Here is a 21479-nt window from a genome sequence, read left to right as displayed (position 1 = left end):
TTTGAGGATTGGATTCACAAGCTAACAGCTAATCCTAACGGGGCCAGGGCTAATACACACACACACACACACACACACACACACACACACACACACACACACACACACACACACACACACACACTTATGTAATTTTGACGTGACAAAGAGCATTTAATTTGATTTGTATTAATGTTTATGAAGTACTCCTTTTTTTCTGAAAACATTTCCGTCTGGTTTAGTTTAGTTTTGAGGTAGGATGTAACTAAAAGTGGAAGTGCCACAGCTAGCTATGTCTGCTAATGTTATCTGTAAATAATCAGTGTAAATAAACACATAGAGTTACCCCGGCTTTCCACAGCAGCCGTCAGCAGCACGTTACTGCAGCAGCACGTCATAGCTGCTGATAGGAACGGCTGTGGTCAACAGAACCTTTTCCACTGGAGCCGTCAGCAGCGCGAGTCGGCCGCGTCTCAGGAGCAGCATGTTGCGGCCTTTACGCGCCGGTTCTATTTTCTACGCGCGACGCCTCTGAAACGGGTCAAGTTCGACATTTTTGGGGAAGGAAAGACAGGAAATCGGACGCGGAAATGGAGAGAAGCTCCCGAGATTTTCAGAACAAAGAACGTACTGCCTTCCGGTCGCTTTACTTTAAAAAAGGTTACTAACTGTGCGGCCCCGTGAGAAGTTATCACCTAGCTAGCGGTCTCCTTTGTTTTTCAGGTCCGTATTGGCGATTATAAAACGGACAGAACATAAAAACACAAACATTTTGGAGCCATGTTGTAGTTTTCTCCTGCTTGTTGTTGTGTTTACTGACGAAGTCACTCGTGTGACTTCGTGCTCTGTCGGTGACAGCTGCTCCCCTGCTGATTCGCGTCTCGTGGGAAGGGCCAAGCAGCAGCTTACGCGAGCAAGACGTGCTGCTGCAGTAACATGCTTCTGACGGCTCCCGTGGAAACCCGGGGTTAAATGTACAGTTGTCTAAATCTCAATAAAATATTTTTTATGAACCATTGTGACATTTTTGAAACTTAAAGCTTTTTAAGCCTTTGGTCTTTGCCTTGCTGACTAGCCTTTAGCTTATCAATCTGATCTAGGCTCTTTGTTTCATTTAAACTGAGGCTAGTACTGCTGCAGATGTCACCAAGGCTGTTGTCGCTCCTGATTTAATGTTGTATTTATAACGTTTTAATATTTTTGCAAGTCTGGTTTTTAGCTGTAGTACAGTTTGTTTAAATCTTGTCCTACACCCAAGTCGCTCATCGTTAACGTTAGCATGATACTAAAATTTTGTTAGTTATTTCAGGTTTTGCATGAACTTTTGAACTATTTCTTCTTGTTTAGTGTTTTATTTCAGCTATGAAGCTAAATGATAAATATCCAACATAGCCTAAATGTACTAACAATGGCATACTTAACTGACCTGCCGCAGCATTAACATAAGCCTGTTTAAATCTAGAAATGCTGACGTATCTAGTGTGCTCTGTGGATCTTTTGGTCTGACGTTCAGAGAGATTTGTGTCCACATGGGTGCTCTCTGTGTCTAAATGGTGTCTGGGCAAACCAGCGTTATTAGAAATCAGGCCTCTGTAACCTCATGGTTCATACAAATCAATAACCTTACCGCTTTACGTTCCTCGACACAACTCAAAGTCTTTCCTCCACACAGCTGCTTGAAGACTCGTGTGGATAGATAACAGCATGGATGTAATTTTCACTTGGGGGGGGGGGTTATCTTTACAGTATGCTCTAATGGGAAACAGGCTTCAACACAAACGGTTGTTTTCAGCTTGGTCCTAGAGCTCAACCAGTGTCAATTTAATATAGCGTAATATTGTTTTTGGATGGCAAAAAGTGCAGGGGTCAAAAGTTGACTTTGGAAAAAGTGGGGGGGCATGTCCCCCCCCCCCCACAAAAAAAATTACGTCCATGGATAACAGACATCTTTGCTCTGCTCGCTGTGGCATTCTCTTCACTGTCTTGCCAGCTGGGCAGTCTTCATGGTTGCTATTCAGCAGGTCTTCCACAAGGCTTGTGGCATAAACCAGGCTGACCTCTAAAGTGTGTGTACATTTGTGTGACCGGTGTGTTTGTCCACATAAACACCTTCATTAGATGGATGTAGTCTAGAACTCTCCCCTTGGTTTGTCTCCTTATCTGTTTGCGAAATGGTGATCTGGGCTCTGGTGATGCTCTTCAAGTGTCCGCAGAATCGGATTGTTATCATGGAAACATGCTTTTCCCTGTGCTGCTCCATTCTCATGGAAGACTACAGACGGAAATGCAGATTTCAGAACGGACTTTGTTAGGCGAATATAAAGGGGAGCTGTAATGGAAATCTGACTTTTTGCATTACTTTCTGTCGCCACGTGGGTCTCTATGCCTCTGTCCTCCTTGTGACGGACTGGCTACCCCTCCAGGGTGTCCCACACCTCGCCTGCTGGATTTAGGCCCCCAGCTCCCTGCGACTCTAGTGACGATTAAGCTGTTCAGATAATGAATGGATAGATAGTTGGAGAAATGATCATATTGGGTGCAGTTGGTTAGCATTGTTTACTTTCACAGAGAAAGCTGAAGGTTTGATTTCACGGGGTAGCCTTTCCTCTCCACGCCGGTTTTTCTTGCTGTCAGAAACATGAACGTAGGAAGATTCTATAGGCTCCAGCTGATTTTGCATGCATAGCCAGGGAACTGCCTGCCTCTCGTCCAGAACCAGCAGGAGAATATTAGAGGGGGATTTGGCACGTCTCTTTGGGATATCCAAACACTGTTAAAATGTCTTCGGTTAAGTTTAGGTGAATATTTACTGGTTATTTGTAGAAGCACGTGTGCAGCACACACAGGCAGGATGCTGTGTATCTAAGTTCCCAGATGGGTCTGAGCAACGATGATAAAAATCTAATGTTCTGGTTTATTACGTGAATGATTGCCATGATAGCTAAGTGCTTGTGGAGTTTTTTAAATGATGTGAAAGCAGATTGACCTGGGCCTTGGTGCCTCGGGTCATGCTGCTTCCTAACGGCGGTGTTTTGATGTGAGATCTGAAGAATAAAACTCCTCAATCCACCGTGAGCTCACAGTTTCCACCTGCCTACTCTAAATTGTTAACATGACATTTGACAATGACAGTAATGAAGTACTCTTCCTCAGCCTTTCACCGTGTTGCTTTCATTTGACTTCTTCATCTTCCTGATAATCAACAGCCACTCCATAAGATCAATGTTTCTGTCAGTCATCATATTGTCTCAGGTTCTGTCCCAGAATACATCACACAACAAACATCCGACTGCAGGAGCCACTTCACAGCTCTGTTTAGCAATGCGGCACGCTTGCTTCGTTTTTATTGATTTAGTTGAACAGAATTCTGGTGAAACTGACCCCTTTCCAAACCAGACTGGGGCATAAATGCTAAAAGCCAGTTGGATACAGTTAAAAATGTGCATTTACTAGATTTGTTTAGCCTGCCCGGCTGGTTCTTTACACCAGTTTGCTTTATTAAGCCACTTTAATGCCCATCTTTAGAATTGTATTTTGGCTGTCTTTGTCATTGATCGCCACACACTACATCCCAGTACAATGAATATAAGCGAGCCGAGAAATCCCTCTCAATGTTTCTAGACTTCAGTGAATCATACAGCCTAATCACTGTAAACATGGAGTCAGTTTAGTTTTTTCAGGACTTAAAAGGTCTATCTAGGATCCGCTTTTATTGCTTTCATTCTTAGGATTTATTTTTCCTACTGAAATGTGCCCTGCTAATGACTTTTGTCATGACAGGGTGTGCACACAGGGATCCCAAACCTGCAGTCATTCAGGCCCTGTCCACACGTAACCGGGGATCTGCCAAAACGTAGATATTTTTCTACGTTTTGGCCTGTCATCCACATGAGAACGGAGTTTTTTCACACGAAAACGGATCTTTTTAAAAACTCCGGCCAAAGTGAAGATCTGCGTTTTCTCCGTTTTGGGTGTCTGCGTGTGGACGGACAAAACCGGAGTTTTAAGGTCCGCAACGTCACTTTCCGCAGCAAAAAAAAATGCTGACATCGCGTGTGCGACCTGTGTTTACACTAGCCGACAGCATGGATGCCCTCAGAGCTGCGCTCGCTTTATCAGTTGTCCAAGCGCTTTTTGCTTGTTTGTTTTTGCAAGCGGAATTACTGCTCCTTGCGGAAGACCACAGACGAAGGACGAGGTTAAGAACGGGGGAAGTACTGCCGCCTACAGGTCTGGCATGTCCTTAACAACGTATTTATCCGGGTACGTGTGGACAGAGTTTTTTTTTAAACGAGGTGGTGTGGATGCAAGTTTTTGGAGGGGCGGATATTCGTTTTTAAAAAAACCGGCTACGTGTGGACTAGGCCTTAGTTTAGTTATTCCAAGATTCTTCAGAAAATGTCAAAATTTATTCTTTACCTGCTATTAGATGTTTGCTCACGTTATGGGCACCACACAATGAGAAGGTTTTGATTCTGTCTAGTTTTTATTATGTTTCTAACTAATGTTTTAAGGTCTCATGCACATTGAAACATTTACGCCTTCTGTGCCAACAATCCAGCAGACGTGGTGCTCAAAGTGAAAGACAGCAGTCCTTGTTTTTCTGAGAACAGCGCCTCGGTCTCTTTGAGCCTTTTGGCAACTATCTGGAGACACGAAACAGTGAGAAAATAAGCAAATGTTTAGTTGGAATCTCACTTAGACGGTAAATACAATATACATTTCTGGCTCAGTACAAAGAAATTGTGACATTGCGTAAATGCTTTTGTTGCGGTGTAGCTACGCAGGGTGTCTCATTTTGTCTGCAGTTTGTCACTGACCCGTCTCTAAAACCAGATACTCCCTGCCCAAAAAACTTAATAAAGCCCCAATTACCGTAATGGCTCTAAAGAAAATCTTATCAGATATTTCCACCTTGTGTGGTGTGTGAAGAGCACCCTGACCCACTTGGGAGCTCGGTGGGACTGCTCCGATAACGAGGCCTAACGAGTGTTCCACCTGTTGGGTGTGATACGTAGCTCATCAGAAAGTGTGGTGATGGAAGCACATTGCACAGCAGAGTTAGGGACAAAACACAGCCGGTAAAACACGAGTAATGGCCAGCACAAGACATCTTAGGCAAATATTCTCTTGTTGTAGGGTCGGTGGGTTAGTGAATAAAGCACCTGCCACTCTGTGTGGCCATGTCCTGACCCGGTTCAGTTCCCCGTGTTGTTTTCTTCTTTTTTTAGCTACACCTCTTGCCATTTTTACACTTTTAACCCTTTATTGGTAAACTGTTCTTAAAACCAGGACTAATATTTTTTTTACTTTCTTTGTATATGTAGCCAGCTGAAGCCCATGTGTGGTGAGCAGAGTAGACCATCATCCGGAGCATTGCTACTCCCCAGGGCAGCTGTGGCTACACTGTTGCTCATCACCACCAGGGTGTGAATGTCTGTGTGTGAATGGATGAATGATACACTTTAGTGTAAAGCGCTGTGGAGTCCCCTGACCCTGAAAGGCGCTACACAAGTGCAAGTTTATTTCTTATTTATCATAACTAAATGCTTTAAAATGACCAAATTCAAAGACCTTTAGTGACAAAATATTTTGTAGAAAGTAATAAATAAAACTTTATATATATAAATTAAAATACTTCAGCTGGCTAAATCAACAAAGAAAGTAAAAGATCAGCCCTGATGTTTTAAGCAGTCTCTATATACTGGTCGATCTACATTCCTACCCTCCCCTATGGTCATGAGGTTTGGATAGTGACCAAAAGAATGACATCACGGATACAAGTAGCCAAAATGACTTTTCTCTTCAGTGTGTCTGAGCTCTCCCTTACAGATAGGGTGAGAGGCTTGATCACCTGTGAGGGGCTCGGAGTAGACCTGCTGCTTGTCCACGTCGAGAGGAGCCAGTTGAGGTGGCTCAGGAATCTGGTCAGGATGCCTCCTGGACGCCTCCCTGGTGAGGTTTTCTGGGCACGTCCAAAGTTGCTGTTTTAATCTTGACCGCAGCAAGTGTCATTGAATATGTCCCACTATACCTTTAATCTGTAATCCTTTCTGCATAAACATCCCATTCAAGGCCCCATTTTTTACATTTTAAAAGAAATAAACAGAATAATTGCCATTTTACACAAAAACAGCGAGACAACCAAATCTGTTCTCCAAACAGATTTGAAGCAAACAAGAAGTGAATCTTGGTGCCAGAAACCAAAGAAAACAGTCACAAGCTACACTGTAATCTGCCCTCATCTAGTGTGTTATATGCCAGCAATGACAAAAGGAATGGGCGCTTTTAAACGTTTGCCAAACACACTCTTATGAGCACAGCTATCCCGTTGGCAGGTAACTTCCTGTCTCAGTATCCACTTGCCTCTGCTGCGATGCCAAAAGGTGGCAGAGGCTTCTCGGCTGTGTTTGAAGTGTAACAAGCCGCCTCTGTCCCGATACGAGTCGCGGGGAGGGGAACCTGAGCTTAGCTTTATGAGAGAGAAGGGACATCCCAGAGGGATCAGCCAGAAACCAAAACGGGAACAAAAGCATGTGTTTGTGGATAGGAAGAGTGTGTGTGGCACTCACACACAGAGGGCCTTACTGTGATCTGAAACAGTGGAGGAGAGGGACTGACAAGCAGCCAAAGTCAGTCTGAGCATCAGTGTCACTTCCTCTGAATCCTGTCTGACTTGGTTTATGATCACCATCCCAAAGCCTTTCAGACACTGATTTATTTTCACAGATTAGCTCTGTTGTTTCCCCTCTCCTCTCCTCTGGGAGATGATTTTGTCAAATTAGCCTGTTTCGCACTTGAAGTTAAAATTAGATTTGATCAGAATTAGTGATTTGTCTTCGTTTGATGATACCATTAACATTTTAGAAGTTTAAATGATGGCATGGGTGTTGGGGATGTCAGACTGTCCCATTCACTCTAACGTTTGTATTTTTTGAAAATGACCAGATTAAAACCTTATTGAGAAAAATAATCAACAGCTCGTCGTTGGCCTACATCCATCACTCTGTGCACGAAGATCCCGTTTACGTTTAGTTTGTTCTGAACGTGGAAAAAGCTGAAACATTATACATAGAAAAAGCCTCATGTCCACACGTTCTGGCGCACAGATCCAGACACACTGAGAGCAACACAAAGACTATCTACACAGAGAGTGGAAAGATTTGCGATGGAGGCGCACTGATGGCTCGGCACAGGCAGAGCTGCTTGCATCTGTATCGGCGTCAGGGCCAGAAGAGGAGACATCAGGTAATAAAAAAAAATGAGAGAACAGCAGAAAGAGGGAGTGAGGGAAATGGGGAGAGTGGGAGGGAAGGAGAGCAAGAGGCCAGCAGAGAGATGGATAATTGACAACCTCATGCAGCTTTGCCTGAAAACATAACCCGTCATTAACAAAGCCATCAGCATCAGGCGAGTTAAAGCCGTTAGGTTTCACTTCACGCTACAGTTCAAGTCCAAGGAACAAAACTCACGTTTAGGTCTGATTTTATTGTAGCATGTATTGAATCAGGTCTTTTAAACACGGCGTGTGTTTAAGTAGCGGTTACACGCATTAATACTGTCCACATAACCGACTGCGCTACTCACCATCACCACTCCTTGTTTACGGACCGGGGAAGTCTTTGATACAGATCTGTGCTCACAATTAAATGTGCAACGTCCAAATAAAGGCTGTATTTAATTTGTGCTCTGCAGTTCTTCAGCTCAGAAGAATCTGCTGGAATTCTCATATAGAGTTGGAATTCTGGTTCTGAAGTCTGAGTTCCTGACCAGTCTCAAACTCAAAATCCAATATGGCTGCCTTGTCCTGTAAAAAGATATCTGCAGTTTTCATTTTTTACACTTAAGTCAGTTTTTATCTCAGTCATTCAGTCATACATGTTACTGTCCAACTACAGCCAGTGAAGTGTTTCAACACAGAGAATGAAGGAATACGGAGGTTTATAAACTTATATTGTTTATAGTAATCTGGTTACTGAGTTTAGCCTGGTTACTTAAGTTTATCTGGCTACTGAGAGTTGTCTGGTTGCTTAAGTTAGTGGGTTACTAAAGCAAGCTTATTTACTGCGGTTAATGTGGTTAGTGAGGTTATTTTGGTTACTGAAGGAAGCCTAGTTACTATCATGGTTCGAAGTGGTGACAACCTAAATGTGGTGAGATGAGGAGGTTCGGGAGGCAGGCAGGTATGGTAAAAAATAAAAGTCTATTTTCTAAGAGCAGGGACTGGAGCAGAACAGATACACCACACGGGAAACTGACAGGGAACTGACTGAGCTGTATTTACCCTTCACAGGCACTCGCTTATATAATCCAAAGTAAAACACCAGGGTGGTAATGTGGCAGATGACTAAAGCTTAATTTTGTGTTACAAATTTTGAAAATATTACTAAGTTACTAGGTTAATATTACTAGTTACTATGTTTATGTTTTTTATGTTTATGTGCTTAGCAGTTACTAAGGATAGCCTAGTTACCAGGGGTGTGACCAAGTCACTGCTTTGCAAATCACAAGTAAGTCACAAGTCTTTCCAGTCGTCTTGAGTCAAGTCTAGGTCAAAGGCAGCCAAGTCCAAGTTGAGTCCAAAATCAATTATGTGCAAGTCCAAGTCCTTAACTTTGAATTTTGAAGTCATAATCAAGTCATCTTTCCAACTTAAATTTAATGACAGTGCTAATGAATAAGTTCCAGAAATAAAGCTTCTTAAAGCTTCATTTAGTTGCTCAAACAAGCAGAAAGTGCAACTGAAACTGATTATAAACAAAGTGCTGCTGCACTTAGCAGAACAAGATCACACCCAGAACAAAGAATGATTTATGATTTTTGTCCATGTCGTGCCACTTTTGTGCTAAAATATCAAATACGCTCAAGTCATCATCAAGTCAACAGATGCAAGTCGAGTCAAGTCGCAAGTCATTGGCTTTCAAGTCCAAGTCAAGTCGTAAGTCTTTATAGATTGCTTCACGTCAAGTCAAAAGCCATTAAAATAATGACCCAAGTCTGACTTGAGTCCAAGACATGTAAATCTAGTCCACACCTCTGCTAGTCACTAAGAATAGCCTAGTTACTGAAGTTAGCTTAGTTACTTAGTATAGCCTGAATGTGACTAAACTTCAATTATGAGCAGAAATATATAATTATTAAGGGGAAATAATCAACAAAACTAACACAGGAATGCTAATACTCCTACTGGCCTGACATACATATCTGCTTTTGTATTTCAAGATTTGATTATCTCTTCTGACCTGATTGTTTTTTAATTGTAACTCAGTGGTTTCCAACTGGGGGGTCTTTGACCTCCATAGGGGGTCCCTACAAGATTGTCCCTGCTGAGTCTGTGAGGTTACCAAGATTATATGTGTAAAAATGACATTTATGAAAGTACCCACCCACTCAGTCTGACATTACTTTAGTTTAGCTGTTGCAAAGACATATTCAAACAAAAAATTGCAATGTAAATATAATAAAAGAACTAAGACCCAGGACACGCTGGAGGGACTATGTCTCTCGGCTGGTCTCGGCTGGTCACACCGCTTCATCTTTCGGATCATTACTTCATCCATTAAAGCACGACTCTACAAGGAAGGTCCACTGCTTCCTCCCCAATGGTCTCATTCCGCCACAACCTCCGCAATCTGGCACCCAACTACTTCTCCTCTCTTGTTGCCTCCACTCTTCTATCTCCCAGCACATTCTCTGCTTATGAAGTGAATGATGCTACCGAGTCACTCTGCTCCACACTCTGCTCTTGTCTTAACAACTTGTGTCCTTTAGCCACTAGACCTGCTAGATCCTCTCAGTCGCACCCTTGGCTAAATGATACCCTCCAGTCTCTACTCACCAATCTAAGAGGTGCGGAACGGAAATGGCGCAAAACAAAAGATCCTGGTGATCAACTGAAATTTCATGAATTACTGTCCTCATTCTCTGCCAGCATCACTGATGCAAAGAAAGCTTTCTACACTGACAAAATTCTCAGCTCTACTGACTCTCAGAAACTTTTCAACATTCAAAACTCTGCTCACCCTTCCGTCTCCACCTCCTACCAACAATCTATCAGCTGACACCTTTGCCTCATTCTTCACTGACAAAGTGGCAGCTATAAGCAAACAGTTTACTCAACTGGCCACTCCTGAACATTCACTACCACAAACTCCTTCAAGCCCCACCATCTCAGGCCCTACTGCTTCATTTTCCTCTTTTTCCCCTCTCACTGAGAACTGTGTCCAAGCTTCTCACGTGCAGCTGCCCTACTACATGCCCCCTCGACCCCATTCCAACTAAGCTGCTCCAAGCTATTGCTCCTACAGTAGCCGCAGCAGTCACACATGATTAACGCTTCACTGACATCTGGTACATTTCCCACCTCTGTCAAGCATGCTCAGGTTAAACCGCTGCTAAAAAAACATTTCTTCCTCCAAATCATGTGGAGAACTAATGACCTATCTCTCTCCTCCCTTTTCTGTCCAAAATCATTGAAAGGGTGGCTTTCAAGCAGATCACAGAATACCTCTCACAAAACTGTCTGCTTGACCCTTACCAATCTGGCTTCAAAAAGGGCCACTCCACTGAAACTGCTCTGTTAGCAGTTAAAAGAAGCTAGAGCGACAGGCAAATCCTCAGTGCTTATCCTGCTCGACTTATCGGCTGCATTTGACACTGTCAACCATGGCTTCCTTTTGTCCACACTCTAGCATGGGCATCACAGAGAAAGCACACGCCTGGTTTGAATCGTACCTCACAGGACGATCATTCAGTGTATCTTGGCTTGGACAATCCTCTACCTTGCATCATCTTGCCACAGGAGTCCCCCAGGGCTCTGTACTAGGACCTCTTCTCTTTGCCATATACACCACCTCACTGGGTGAGATCATCGATCACATGGCTTCTCCTACCACTGCGATGCAGACGACACCCAGCTCTATCTGTCATTTCCACCGGATGACCACACTGTCTCTGCACGAATATCAAACTGTCTCTCTGACATATAAAAATGGATGAAATCCCACCATCTCCAACTCAACCTCTCTAAAACTGATCTACTTGTCATCCCAGCAAAACCATCCATACAGCACAATATCTCAATCTAGAATGACTTCCTATCTCTGGCTCCTTCAAAGGCAGTTCGAAATCTGGGTGTTGTGATTGGTGAACACCTGACCTTTAAAGATCATGTTGCCTCTGTTGCTCATTCATGCCGCTTTGCGCTGTTTAACATACAAAAGATCAGACCATACCTAACACAACATGCCACCCAGCTCCTGGTGCAATGTACTGTCCTCTCCTGCCTCGATTACTGCAATGCCCTTCTAACTGGTCTTCCTGGCTGTACTGTGAGACCTCTTCAAATGGTCCAGAACGCAGCGGCGCGTCTGGTCTTTAATCAGCCAAAAAGAGCACATGTCACCCCTCTGTTCATTGAGCTCCACTGGCTACCGCTAGCAACACGCATCAAATTCAAATTGCTAACACTAGCATACAAAGTCCGAGATGGTACGGCTCCCATCTACCTGAATCCCCTTGCAAAGGCTTACGTCTCGGCCCGGCTGCTCCGGTCATCACAGGATCGTCGGCTAGCAGTGCCTACACCACACTCAGGACAATCCAGACTCTTCTCATGCATCGTTCCACAAATGTGGAATGACCTACCAAACACTACCAGAACAGGGGCTTCCTTTTCAATTTTCAACAAACTCCTGAAGACCCTGCTCTTCAGAGAGCATCTTCTTAAGTAGCACCTTGCCTGCACCCGTTCCCCCTCTCTACTGTCCACTCCTTGTTCCCTCCTCTCCATGACTGATGTCAATGTTGTTGTTATTGTTGTTGTTAGCCTCAAGGGCAATATGCAGATTATCACTTGTAAGTCGCTTTGGACAAAAGCGTCTGCTAAATACATAAACATAAACATAAACATGGGGAATGCCTTGGGATTGCCCAGGAGGAGCTGGCCCAAGTGACTGAGGGGAGGGATGTCTGGTCCTCCCTGCTTAGGCTGGGAACCACTAATGTAACTGATAAGCCTGAAAGCCTGAAACTAGGAGAAAATTACTAAAGACAAATCAGATATGATATCAGGTGTGAAGGAAAACCAGCTATGTCAAACCAGCCTGAAGATACAGCATTAACACACAGGAAATCAGAGCATGTCGAACCGAGAAAACCAAACCTTGCATATCATAAATCTGATTTTATTAAAATAAAGGGGAAAAAAAAAAAAAACAAGGCAACAAAAAAAAGAGATTCTGTGGATGGATTTCCCTCCCAAGTCCACTGATGATGAGGAGTGAAGAGTTCTGTGCCTTGGCCTGAATGAACTCTGTTGTACCTAGTTGTTATATTTACCCAGAAAATATGTGCAACACTTCTGTTCCCAGAGCTGTCCAAAACTCCACGGTTCCACGGGCTCTTTGTTCATCCTGTTTCTGCTGCTCAGGTGATTCAGATGTATAAACGTACCTGGTCTGAGTGCAGCTGCTGCAGTGCACCACAAAGTCAAACTGAACAATGTAAAGGGTAAAACTTGTTTTTGTTAGGAGTTCTCCACAGCAGGCGTATGCATTTTACTCTGCATTTAGCTTTACATATTCACAGGTGTCTGTACATGACTTCATTTCAGTTCATGTCCATGTATACAACATGGCTGTATGCATTTGTGTGCATGTATGTACGTGCATGCCGGTACAGTGATTAAATATTTAACAGGAGCTGTCAGAGTTACTCTGGAGGAGCTTTGCCCTGCAGCCATGTCCATCTTCCAGCTAGCAGCAGAGCACAATTGAAAAAGGGTGAAGAAGATTCGATCAATCATTTTGCTGCTGAGGGTGAAAATAAAAACAGTCAGAAAGAGGAAGTTTTCCAGATGGGACCAATTTCTGTTTCACTTTACTCCAGCACTGTCCAGTCTGAGACTAGCAGCAAATAACGATCTAAGGAAATACAAAATGTGTTCACTTTTTGTTTGTTTTTGTTGTCATGGCAGCTGACAGTAAAGTTAGCTAGGGTCAGAAGCCTGTTGGGATGACCCTATGTCTTTGAAGCTGACAAGCTTAAAAAGAACTCTCAGTGGAGATGGATTGCCTCCTTTTCACACACCCACGCAGGTATGCATACATGCACCCGGACACAGGAGAGTCTGCATGACAGAAGCAGACACACACTGAAAAAGCTTGCCTGAAACTCAGAAATTCTGTCATATTTTTATCGTAATTGTTTTGCATGAATCGCGTAATTTAGATTTTTGCAAAGGAACGCGACATGAATCTTAATATCTGATGAAAACATTTTGATGAATTAGCTGAAAAAGGCACACAGAGCACTTTCAGCCTCAGAGATTAAACCTAACACAGACTAATAATCTTCTCCCTGCACTTCCTCATCTTTAAACCTTTAGCAAAATGAAGCTAACGTCCCGACACGCTGGGCCAAAAATGAATAAGTAAAACAAAAAGTCACACAGCCACATTATTCATGCGGAGCTATCCATTTGAACTGCATGCTGTTGCCTCAGTAAGTGAAGAGGTGGAAAAGTGGCCCAGCTCTGCTCTCTGCTCCAGCTGATTTGAAGTGAATGAGCCTCTCGTTCTGTAAGCTGTGTAAATATTTCAGCAGATAAAACGGCTGCTCCAAGCCCAGCCACAGCTCTGTGTCATTGACCATTAGTGCTAACCTGCTGCTTCTGCTTCTCTATCCTGTCCTGCTTTTGTTCCTCTCAACTTTATTTCCCTCATCTCTTACTTCTTCTGCAGTGTGTTTTTGAGCATAACACTTGATAATCCTTAACTGGGATGTTAATGGACAAACCAGCTGTTATATTAGCCCTGAACCGATTCTGAAGTATAATAAAATGAATCATTAGAGGAGCTTCCATGCTAAACATGTCTGCTTAGATTCCAACAACATCAGGTGTGTTTACCTTTTTGCTCTGAAAACGTGTCAGAACCGTCAGCTGAACTGTGGCGCTGACTGATGATCTATCTCTGACCGTGAAAGCTGTCTGTCAAATCGTTCAGCTGTATTTACAAACAATTTAATTTGGTAACCATGGTAACATGCATGTTCATCCCTGTGTTGTGGGGTTCCCTAAATGAAAATAAATAAATAAATCAGATAAATACAATGATGAAATTTGGACTGAATATAGATTTAGGCATTTTTAAAATAGCTTTTGGGAAACTTAGTGGTCATCATAACACAGCCATCAGCTTGTCTCTTTTTCTTCCGATTAGTAGCCATCATTGAGCAACACAAGGAGCAAATGCAGGGGCGGAGCCAGGGGGGGGGGTGCTGAGATGGCACTGGCCACCCCTTGTGCCCCCCAAAACTGAGACAATAAAGCCCTTTTCAGATAGACATTCTGGAACATTTGTGGACAATTCAATCCGGTTTTTAACCGGAACTGTGTTTTCAGACACACCACTTTTGTACCGGAACTTGTCCTTTCGTTTGCGTTCACACAGCAGGGAAAAGTTCCAGATGTCTGACGGCGGCGGGGGTGGGGGGTGGGGGGGATCGGACTTATGTTAAGAAGAAGAAGAAGAAAATATCATTTCTATAGCGCCTCTCAAGATAAAAATCACGAGGCGCTTAAGCATAATTCTGTGCACACGAAGACACATAAGAGACCTGGATGATGAAGCTCAATGGTTAAAGTAATCACTGAAGCGGTGTGAAGCGTTCCGTCGCGCGTCTAGGCGGTACCGTAGGAGGCGAGCCGCCGTGGTTCGCCGCATGCTACAGCACCGAGCTATCTAGGTGCGCACAGCGTCCCCCGGTCCCCTCCTCCTCCCCCTCCTCCCTGTCCGGAACTCTACCTCACCAGTCTGAAGCAGCCACCCTGTCCGTAACAAGTCCGGACCTGTTACTAGGGGCTTCGTCCGGATAAATTCCGGAACACGTTATCCGGATGTTTGTATTCAGACACAAAGGTCTTACGGACAGAGTCCGGAACATTTCCGTTTTTCATGGCCTGTCTGAAGGGGGCTTAAGACATCTGCATCATATAAACAATCAAAAAACAAAATATAAAACATATAATCTACAAAAAAGTGTAGTAGCCACTTATTAAAGCAGTTTATGCAGTGGGTAACCGTATAAACAAGTCATTGCTGCTAGTAGTTTGAATATGGAAGAAAGGTTGGTGGAGGCTTTAATAGGGCTTGGGATCACACATGATGATGCTTCTGGGTTGCACATGTTGATTACCTCACGAGTGTAAACAAACCATATAAACAAACAGTACATCGCAGAAAGAAGCAGATTTAGAGGAAAGAAAGTAATTAACATCATGTTAAAATCCTAAAAAGGATGCAGAATATACAGGGATACATTAAATAGGGAAGCCAGGGACCAGTTTATAGAGCAAATCAGCATTATAAACGCTTTGGATCCATATAAAAGACCTAAGACTGGCGCACTGGCGACAACTTGTTGCTGCCGCAGTTCTGCGTAACAGTCATTTTCAGCTATCGTGTTTATGGTGTGAGCGGATGTGATCATCTGGATGAGAGGTAAATGTTTCATTTGCTGATTTTTCTCTTAAAACAATCCAAATTATCATCCCGTTGGAGAAGGTAGAAGAAGTAATTTACCAGAATGAAAATTCAGAAAATACACTCTCAAACAAAGACTGAGAAGGTGATGTTTGGTCGCCTTACAGCTGCAATCCAAGCGAGCCGACGAGACTTTGTCATGTCAGATATTTGGTCTCCGTGGTTATGGCTCCAAGCAAGAAAACAGTGAAGTTAGCCCATTTTCCACATTTTTCCCTGACAATCATTGCACTGTTTCACCTCACAACACAGCAATGGTTTACCATGGTTAAATAATAAACAGTCAAATGAATAATAAATTAAATGAAGCTGCAGGACCTAGACTGAGCGCGCTGTCATCTGAAGTAACAAGCAGCAAGTACTCGGAGGATGCCAACATGGCGGCGGCGGTGGTGAGGATGGTAAAATTCCAAGACCTGTCCTTGCCAATTGTGGGAGACCCCCCCCCCCAGGATCATTGTTTCTACACCTTGTGCCCCCCTCCAAAAATACTCTGGCTCCGCCCCTGACACAATGGTGTTGCTGTCTGCCAACAGGTGAAAGTTGGGTGAAAATGTTAAAGCAGTGGACACATTCATAATCATCAGGTTTACATCTGCTGTTGATTGTATTTTAGAGTTAGCTCAACTCAAAATAAAAGTCACATCTGCTGAAGTGCCCCTGCAAAGCAGAATTCTGTAAAACCACTCAGTCTGTTGAATTCTCCTCAGCATCATTTGCAGTCGGACAGCTTTTCATTTGCTTTTCTTGCCATCCTGCCAGCAATTATCCCAGAAAGACCTTAACTTGACCTTCACTGTTTCTCTTAATGCCATTTCTTGTTTACATTGTGCACTGAGAAAACTGTTTCCCTGAAAACATTGAGCCTTCTCCTCCTAACCTCCTTCTGCTTTCCACACATCAATTATTCTAATTTCCAGAATTCTTGACATCTGATTAAAGGAGTCTATGGCTGCTGATTGTTGGGATACGGTTTGAGGAGTCAGGATGTCTAAAGGTTTCTAATTTGCATCACGTAGCCTTTGCTAACAATGACTGTGAACACGCCACCACTAACTAACTAACTAAGCTCATTAAGGTCTGAGTTGATGGTAAATGCTATCTGAAAGCTCAGATCTTTAGAATTGTTTTAACTTTTGCACAGTGCTCCAACTTTTTTTTTTTTTTTAGGAATGTTCATTTTCTTTCCAAACATTCAAGATGATTTTTAGAGATTGGGTCTAATTTTAACGCTTTCTGAGCTTTTAATAATTGTGGATAATTTCATACCACTTGTTGGTTTAGGTTTTATTTAATGATGCATTATATTTGCTTTTTAGTTTATGTCAACAAAATTAAGTCAGCTAAAGGATTACACATGTTTACCTGAAGCCCTGCAGGTTCCAGAGGGACCAGAATTGTATTTATTTGACGATCTGGCCAAGAGGCAGCAGCGTCTGTTGGAGTCAGTGCGGTTACATGCGCGCTGACCAACATCTACGTCGATCCAGGTCGATCTTATGAGAATAAGCTGGGAGTCTTTGTCCTAGTGTACATGTACATCAGAAAACCAACCTCTCAAATACAGCTAGTTCCAGTCCAGCACAGTAGGTGGCGCTTTCATGTTGATGTTCTTCCAGCTAGCTTATAGCAACATAAACAGTAAACAAACGCTCGCAGGAGCGAAGCAGGCGGAACTGAAACAGGATGTGCACATGAATGAATGCACAATACTGAGTACAGCTTATTTGGGACGTCCTGTCCTGTTTGATGTGTTATGTGTGTTACTTTGTGGCGATGATATTATCAGAAGGCCGCGTCCGCGGTCTCTTCACTTCCAGAACGTGAGTATCCAACCGGTTCAGTTCAGCTGACCCGTTTACATGCAGAGTGTATTTGCATTGCTGCCGCATCTGGGTATTTCAGCTCAATTAGAACCAGTTTGCCTTCAGTCAGACTAACGTGTTAACAAGCATTAAAAAAAAATGGCGTGAGTCTTTTTAGGGCAATGCTTCAGTTTTCTGATGTGCATGTAAACACACTGACACAGAAGCAGCAGAGCAGGGGTAAGGGTTAGGCTTCTTAGTAGGAGAAACAAGCTATTAGCAAGCACACACATGCGCACACATGCGCCGCTCGGTTGGAGGAGTGGCAACAGCAGGCTGGAAGATTTTCTTTCCACCTCGATCACTAGAAGAAAGAGAGGAGTCCTTTTTTTTGTTTTTGGGAAGAGGCAAGCGTCTCTGAGCCATATCATTTCAGATCAGCTTATGAGCGGCTGAGCCATCTGGAGGCGTGGCCAAGACTCGGCTGCAGTCATATGCATCCACGTACAGCGTCACTGGGTACCTCTTTCCTATTGGCAATGGTCGATAAAAAGCCTTGTAGTGCATAGTTTAAACCTGAAGAGGGCGCCACACTCATGGATTTAGGCAGATTTTTAAAATTCTAAATAAGATGCACTAAAATTCCAAAATAATGACTACAAATTTTTAACAGCACTAGACACTTGTTTGTTTACCAGTGAAAAAAGTTGATTTGGGGGTGACTTGCTCTTTAAATCTGCAAATGAAAGAAAAGTTTAAATAAAAATTTGAAATTTAAGAAATGAACTGATAGAGAAGCTTATTTTATTCCAGTCCAGCCTAAGTCCTATGTGTCTGATGTACTCAGCCATTGTAAACAGCAATCTCTCAAACACAGTTTTAGTGACAAGGTCTAGTCAACCCATTGAAGGCAGATGGGGACATTTTTCACACAAGGTTGCTGGAGTTAAACTATCTCTGGGCATGTGTAATTTTGTGTTTTATTGTCCTTGAAATGGTAAATGGTAAATGGCCTGTATTTGATATAGCACCTTCTAGAGTCCTGGAACCCCCCAAGGCGCTTTACAACACAATCAGTCATTCACCCATTCACACACACATTCACACACCGGTGGGGATGAGCTACATTGTAGCCACAGCTGCCCCGGGGTGCACTGACAGAGGCGAAGCTGCCGAGCACAGACGCAACCAGTCCCTTCGACCACCACCAGCAGGCAAGGCGGGTTGGGTGTCTTGCCCAAGGACACAACGACAGCGACACACTGAGCGGAGCTCGAACCTGCAACCTTCCGATTACGGGGCGATCACTTAACTCTTGTGCCACCGTCGCCCATGTGTTAAAAGAAAGGTTTTCCAAAACCACACAGTGCATTTACCAAACATAGCTTAGGTCAAGGGCGTAGGAACCGGGGAGGACGGGTGGGACGTGTCCCCTCCAATATTGGACAAACGCACATTAGTCCCCCAATAACATGGAGAAGAAAAAAATAGATTTTGAAATATTTGACTCGCAAGCTTTTATTTTGAAAGACATCGCAGACTTCTCACCGACACAGCCCCTCCCCTCAGGGAGTCAGACAGGCTGGCTGAGTGAAGCAGGAGTCGGAGGCGGTGCAGACACAAGTGTCAGAGATGAGACGACAGCAGCTGCTCAGCGAGTTCTTCTCATGGGCAAAAAAAGAAAGAAAGGAAATGTGAGTTGGTAATAATTTTGTCCGAGAGGATAATTGTATTTCTGGTCAAACTTTAGACTGGCTGACTAATGTAAACATCTTGCTAGTTAGCATTAAACATTAAACAACACAACTACTCAACAAAATATGGCGAATTTGACAGTAACAGACAAAAACCATTTGACACAAAATAAATAAAAAAGTTGAATCTACATTAAAATGGAGTTTGTAAGTGTGATTGCTGCTTGTTTGTGACATTCTCATCACATTTTATTTTTAAACCTTAAGTCACTTTTTTCATATTAGAGATCAGATGAAGTTCAGCAGGAAAATGATGAAGAAGGTGAGACAGGCAGCGCCAGACCTGCTGAGGTTGAGACAGGCAGTGCCAGACCTGCTGAGGTGCAGGTAGGTGCTACAGATGCACATCACAACATGCCCTACAGGTTATAAAAAAAAAAATAAAAAATAAAAACTTGTACGTCGCTTTGGATAAAAGCGTCTGCGAAATGAATAAACATAAACATAAACATACAGTGAAGAGTGAGATTTTAGATGGTAGACGGCTTAATAATACTATAACAACCATGATTTTAATGTTGCACTAGTCCTCCAATAGTATTTTTACTCCTTATTCATGTCCACTGTTTTTATATTAGAGATCAGATGAAGTTCAGCAGGAACCAGCTGAGGGTGAGTCAGGGAGAGCCAGACCTGCTGAGGGTGAGACAGGGAGAGCCAGACCTGCTGAGGGTGAGACAGGGAGTGACAGACCTGCTGAGGGTGAGACAGGGAGCGACAGGCCTGCTGAGGGTGAGACAGGGAGAGCCAAACCTACTGAGGGTGAGACAGGGAGCGACAGACCTGCTGAGGATGAGACAGGGAGAGCCAGACCTGCTGAGGGTGAGACAGGGAGAGCCAGACCTGCTGAGGGTGAGACAGGTAGCGACAGACCTGCTGAGGGTGAGACAGGGAGAGCCAGACCAGCTAAGGGCGAGACAGGGAGAGCCAGACCTGCTGAGGGTGAGTCAGGGAGAGCCAGATTTATAATAATAATAATACATTTTATTTAAAAGCGCCTTTCAGAACACCCAAGGTCACTTGACAGAAAACACTTAATAAAATACAATAAAGCAATAATAAAACCCAAACAAGAAAAAAATAAAAATAAAATAAAATAAAAAGAGAGAAACTGTTCAATAAAATCAGAGGTTGTAGGCAGGTGATTTGCTGAGGGTGAGACAGGGAGAGCCAAACCTGCTGAGGGTGAGACACGGAGCGACAGACCTGCTGAGGGTGAGACAGGGAGAGCCAGACCAGCGGAGGGTGAGACAGGGAGTGACAGACCTGCTGAGGGTAAGACAGGGAGAGCCAAACCTGCTGAGGGCGAGACAGGGAGCAACAGACCTGCTGAGGGTGAGACAGGGAGAGCCAGACCAGCTGAGGGTGAGACAGGGAGTGACAGACCTGCTGAGGGTAAGACAGGGAGAGCCAAACCTGCTGAGGGCGAGACAGGGAGCGACAGACCTGCTGAGGGTGAGACAGGGAGAGCCAGACCAGCTGAGGGTGAGACAGGGAGTGACAGACCTGCTGAGGGTAAGACAGGGAGAGCCAAACCTGCTGAGGGTGAGACAGGGAGCAACAGACCTGCTGAGGGTGAGACAGGGAGAGCCAAACCTGCTGAGGGTGAGACAGGGAGCGACAGACCTGCTGAGGGTGAGACAGGGAGAGCCAGGCCTGCTGAGGGTGAGACAGGGAGCCACAGATCTAGTGAGGGTGAGACAGGGAGAGCCAGACCTGCTGAGGGTGAGACAGGGAGAGCCAGACCTGCTGAGGGTGAGTCAGGGAGAGCCAGATTTTCTGAGGGTGAGACAGGGAGAGCCAGGCCTGCTGAGGGTGAGACAGGGAGCCACAGATCTAATGAGGGTGAGACAGGGAGCGACAGACCTGCTGAGGGTGAGACAGGGAGAGCCAGACCTGCTGAGGGTGAGACACGGAGCGACAGACCTGCTGAGGTTGAGACAGGCAGTGCCAGACCTGCTGAGGTGCAGGTAGGTGCTACAGATGCACATCACAACATGCCCTACAGGTTATAAAAAAAAATAAAAAATAAAAACTTGTACGTCGCTTTGGATAAAAGCGTCTGCGAAATGAATAAACATAAACATAAACATACAGTGAAGAGTGAGATTTTAGATGGTAGACGGCTTAATAATACTATAACAACCATGATTTTAATGTTGCACTAGTCCTCCAATAGTATTTTTACTCCTTATTCATGTCCACTGTTTTTATATTAGAGATCAGATGAAGTTCAGCAGGAACCAGCTGAGGGTGAGTCAGGGAGAGCCAGACCTGCTGAGGGTGAGACAGGGAGAGCCAGACCTGCTGAGGGTGAGACAGGGAGTGACAGACCTGCTGAGGGTGAGACAGGGAGCGACAGGCCTGCTGAGGGTGAGACAGGGAGAGCCAAACCT

The 21479-nt window shown here is 44.1% G+C and overlaps 1 protein-coding gene across 2 annotated transcripts in view; it reads left to right on the top strand.

Annotated features, from left to right (window-relative positions):
* LOC107375858 (A disintegrin and metalloproteinase with thrombospondin motifs 2) overlaps window positions 1–21479 on the top strand; it is a 225561-nt gene that overhangs the window by 47389 nt on the left and 156693 nt on the right. The window lies entirely within an intron of this gene.

This window comes from Nothobranchius furzeri, chromosome 1 (assembly GCF_043380555.1).
Source record: "Nothobranchius furzeri strain GRZ-AD chromosome 1, NfurGRZ-RIMD1, whole genome shotgun sequence".
Classification (NCBI taxonomy): Eukaryota; Metazoa; Chordata; class Actinopteri; order Cyprinodontiformes; family Nothobranchiidae; genus Nothobranchius; species Nothobranchius furzeri.
Note: the sequence above shows the minus strand (reverse complement) of the source record. Positions and strands in the feature narration are given on the sequence as shown.